This window comes from Pygocentrus nattereri, chromosome 11 (assembly GCF_015220715.1).
Source record: "Pygocentrus nattereri isolate fPygNat1 chromosome 11, fPygNat1.pri, whole genome shotgun sequence".
Lineage (NCBI taxonomy): Eukaryota > Metazoa > Chordata > Actinopteri > Characiformes > Serrasalmidae > Pygocentrus > Pygocentrus nattereri.
The window spans coordinates 42,637,132-42,642,106 of record NC_051221.1 but is presented as its reverse complement, the minus strand read 5'-3'; the positions used below and the strand labels follow the sequence as shown (position 1 = coordinate 42,642,106).

General features: G+C 42.5%; 1 protein-coding gene across 3 annotated transcripts in view; it reads left to right on the top strand.

The window, feature by feature from the left end:
- Nucleotides 1-1,261: 1,261 nt before the first annotated feature.
- Nucleotides 1,262-4,975, top strand: part of LOC108411383 (chemokine-like protein TAFA-2) — a 69,398-nt gene continuing 65,684 nt past the window's right edge. The window contains exon 1 of one of the 3 annotated variants that reach the window (XM_017682920.2): nt 1,262-1,655. The gene's annotated coding sequence lies outside the window, so the exon portion shown is untranslated. The remainder of the gene's footprint in view (nt 1,656-4,975) is intronic. The other 2 variants (XM_037542504.1, XM_017682919.2) reach the window with 2 other exon arrangements.

The following is a 4,975-nucleotide window of genomic DNA, read 5'->3' as shown; positions in this document are numbered from 1 at the left end:
AATGGTGTTGTTATTAGGCCTGTCACAATCATGACATTTTTGCTGATGATTAACTGCCATATAAATAATCATGATAAACAGCATTTTTTTTCATTGTTTACATCTATTAAAGTACAACATGGCCAAACTGGGAGATCAGCTGCTCTTAGATGTCCATTAATCTCCCGGCTGACAAGAGAAACAATTTCAGCTCAGATCATCAAAAGTCAAGACAAACGTTCCTCACTGCTGCCCTCTAAAGGCATTAATAACAAACATCAAATAAACAAACATTACTCCCTGCTGAGCTTTAAAAGTACGGAGCCTTACCGGAGACATCCTAGATAAAAAATAATGAATGGCCACTACTTAGTAAGGCATAGGAACAAGATAATTAAGTCATGGCCATGACTTAGTAAGGTGTAAGATCCTAATGCATGGCCATTAAGATTAAGTGACCCTTATTAGTCCCACAGCAGGGAAATTCCACCTCCGCATTTAACCCATCTGTGAAGTGAAACACCACATACACACTAGTGAACACACACACTAGGGGGCAGTGAGCACACTTGCCCGGAGCGGTGGGCAGCCCTATCCACGGCGCCCGGGGAGCAGTTGGGGGTTAGGTATCTTGCTCAAGGACACCTCAGTCATGTGCTGAACGGGCGATCTTCTGGTCACGATGCTGGTTCCCTAACCTCCAGCCCACGACTGCCCCCCATGACATAATAAGGTGTGGGAACGAGATCCTAAATCGTGGTCACAGCTAAGTGAGGCAAGATGTCTTTCCCATGCCTTACTAAGTTGTGGCCACGACTTAATTATCTCATTCGTCTTATTAAGACATAGCCATGCATTAGGATCTCATCCCCACACGTTAATAAGGCGTTAATAAAGCACATGATTTTATTTCTATGGGATGGACACATAAAAGTGTCAATAAGCATCAAATAAACAAACATGACTCACTGCCGCCCTCTAACGGCGCAGAGATGTATCGGTGTCACTAATCGCGTCTTCTGGTTTCTTTCAACCCAACTGATACAAATCCCCCCCGTTCACATTGTTTATAGCATAAACGGAGAGGACGGTGGGATATAACGTTGTTGTTATTATTTAGCTAATAATTAATAACAACGACAACAACAATAAGAAGAAGAACAACAACAATCACCATCACCATCATCATCATCATCATCGTTATTGTTGTTATTATTATTATGACCTGGCCATGAAGTGATGAGAGGAGCTCTTCTGTGAGAGGAGGGGTGTATAATGTGAAGTTGGGCTGAGTGTGGGGAGGTAGTCAGTGTGTGTGCGCGTCAGCGGTGGACAGGCAGGGGCTCCAGTCTCTCCGAGACCACCACAGCTTCAGGGTCTTTCATCCCGAGCAGCAGCAGCGTGGAGCGCGATCAGCGCAGTCAGTGTCCGGTGCGCGCTCTGCAGGGCTGCTCTCTGCGCCGTCCGCTGCCGGAGACAGCAGCGCTGAGGGAAGCGCCCGCGGTCCGCGGACTGTCAGCAGCTCTGCTGGATAAACCGCATGTCAGGACTGAGAGAGCGATGTGAGCCACCGCGATGCGAGCCTGACCCAGTCGGACTATGCTGAGCCGAAGATCGCAGCAGAAGATTGGCCAGGCTTTGATGGGTCCAATGGACTAGGCACAGGGAGCGCACAGGTACGCTTTACGCTTCATGCAGAACAAATAAACCCTGGAGAAAAAAGTTCAGACCACAGATGCGCAGAACTTTCAGGAGTGCTGAGCAGGTTTAAAGCTGCTGTGGTGTTTATCCAGCACTGCGTGCTTATCTGCTCCATCATGCCCGGCTCCACTCCGCCAGGGCTGCTGATGAACGGAGGAGTTAAAGCATTAAAATGTGCAGGGCAGGACGAGGCACTATAGGAGATACTGAGCTCGGAGATGGTTAGGAAGTTTACAGGCACGCTCACAGAAATGAAGGTGCCACGGAGGCAGGATCCCTAAAAAACCTTTCAATTGAGCTTTTTTTTTTTTCTTAAAGAACGATCCATTGAAAGGCTCTTTGTGGAACCCAAAATGGGGTTCTTCTATGGCATCTCTCCAAAGAACCCTCTCTGACACCTTTATTTTTGAATGTAGGTGAAGGAGAGTGTTGTGTCTTGAAAGGTTAGATGTTTCATGGATCTTGCAATCCATGAAGAAGCTTGCAATACCGCACCGCCACAGCTCGAGGCAGAACTCTGAACAGGGTTCCTCAGGGTTCTTTAAGATGGTGCAAACCTTTAAGAACACTTCAAGAGACAGACAACAAAGATGCCTTATTTTTAAATGCTTGCCTTCTGATAATCCACGCTGGAGCTTTTTAAGACCTCCACCTGCAATTTTTACTCGGTTGACTGTAATTAATAATAATTAAGCTAATTGTGCTAATAGCTGTAATTTACTGCAGGATTGACAGCTAAATGAACTAAAGACAAGAAGGCAACACAGTCAGTTTCTTCTTACTCTTCGCGTAATGTAGCTCAATTCCGTGAACAGGGTGATGACTAACACGACTCTCGTGCATTGCTGTAAAACAGACCTGATTTTAAAGCATCCCTGAAAAAGGCAGAGCTTATAACATCTCAAATATCTGAGAGAAAGTGAATCTAGCATCACCTAGAAGTCCCAGCTCATGTATGCGTGAGCAGGATGGCATTCGGGATGGAAAGAAAATAACAATAACAAAAATAATAGAAAATGAAATTCTTAAAACTAGACATGAAACTTTTCAACACCTATTTCTTTAATATTTCACTGGAAAATCAAGATGAGAGCAAACATGCCACTGGTTTCATAACCCAGCTGTAATTTTTCAAAAATAAAATGTTATTCCGTATATTTCATATGGACACCTTTTCACTGTTCAGTGAAAAAGCTACGTAGTAAAAACACAAGTGCTGCTTTTATGGGCATCTTTATGGTCCGTATGGCTTATTCTTTAATCAAAACGATGGAGTCCGTGCACTGAGAGCGTAAAAGCTTTTCAGTGTAGATTTGTAAATGTTATGTTACAGATCGAGGGAAGGTTTCTCTGACAAGCCTGTCGGCTGGACTATACATCCACAAAGGATAAGGATCTCTTACAGTCTTACACCAGTGACACAGCAGGAGTCTTTGACTGCTCTCGCTGGGCCTCATTCACCAACCCCAAGAAGAAATTTCCCCACTTATACAATTTTCATGAAGACTCTGACAGTCGCTAGTTTTCTTGTTCGAGGTTTGTTCTCAGGTAAGAACAGAATCTACACACACACTCAAGAGCACAAAGGTGAGAGCAGCTCTGCGCTTTAAGAGCATGTCATCAATCTGACGTGGACCTTTTATTAGGATCTTTCTCAAGAACGTATTAAGAGGCCAGATGCTGCTGAAGAGACCCAGTGCTCTCCAGGAGAAGCTGTAGACACACTCACGAGATCTCTCTTGTGTCGATTCCTCTTTTCTGTGGGCTGAGACGAGTGACCGTGACTCCGGTGACGCTTTGGTCAAACGGAGGATCATCTCAAAAAGGCTCGCACATGTAAAGTGACCCTACCTAAAAATCTTAAATTAGTCCTTTTTTCACTTGTTAAAGAAAAAAATAAATATTTCACATACGGGTGTTTTAGAAAACAGACAGGTGTGAAAAACTGTGATCATGCACCACCTTTTATTCTGAAATCGGGCAAATATATCAAACATGCATTAGAGCTGGCAAATATTCAGGGGCAAAAACAGTTTGAATTAAAATATATATATTTTTTGTTTTTATGAAAATCTGATATGGCAAATGTAAAATCAGATGACTACTCCAACTAGTGCCATCGGTTTGACACGGGAAAAAACGTTCTATACTAAAAATAATAAAAGTTAACAAAGTTACCAATTTGCATAAAATTACACACAAAATTACAGAAATTTTAAAGGCACATAATTCATGTGGGTATTTATGCATTACCTGAATATGAGAATGAGAACGACCTGTTTCTGAACACTACTACTAATAATATTAATATTATAATAGGTGTGGTAAATGTAAATGAGTATTTTGCTGTTTTAAAAATATCTTAAGCTACTCGTCAAAGCTTCAGTGCAAACCCTGACACACAGAAAGGGTAGAAGAGAGGTTTCTCTGAGCGAGACGCCGTTTCTGGCTGTGTTTGAAGACGTGCCCTCAGTTTAACTGCCTTTCATGGCCATGTGAAGCAGAAGAAGCGGTGGTGAAGCTTGCTGTTGTAATAACTATCTCTCAGAAAGTCTGGAGAGCCGAGCGTGAGGCCTTTCACTGTACCATGCGCTCTCAGGGTGAGCTCTTTCTGGATTTCAGCAACCGTGGCTTCAGGTTTGCATTTACACTTGTGTTTGATCTCCATAGTGAGCGAATGCACGCTCCACTGAGTGAGAGCGGTGATGGAAATCTGGTGTTGGAAGAGTAATAACTCATTTTAAGCCAAATCTAGCTCAACATTGTGTTTCTCAGTCTGTATCATTATATTGTGTATCTGGATATGTTGCATTTTTAAACACATGCATGTATTTAGTTTAGTGTAGCTTTTAATATAAGCATAAAGGTTAATGTTAGACAGACATTAACATCAGGTAATGCTTTTACTGTTACAATCAACTGCATTAGTTTTATATATATATAAAAAAAAATTTGAGCAAATAGAACAAATGTGAAAAGAAGAAATAACACAAAAGTGTGATTAATCACAATTATTTAATCTTATTTAATCTTAATTGTATGACAGACCCCCCCCCCCCCCCCCCACACACACACACACAGACATATATATATGTATAGTAGGATTCTGGATTTCTTCGCAGTACTTCAGCCACTGTACGGCAGCACACCTGATTTAATTGAATGAAATATTGATTAGGTGTTGGGTTATACTGGGCTTCCTATAGGAAAGATTTGGCGTGGTGAAACCAGGGTGTACCCTGCCTTCTGCCCAGTGACCACTAGGATAGGCTCCAGCAATCCCCTATGACCCAGA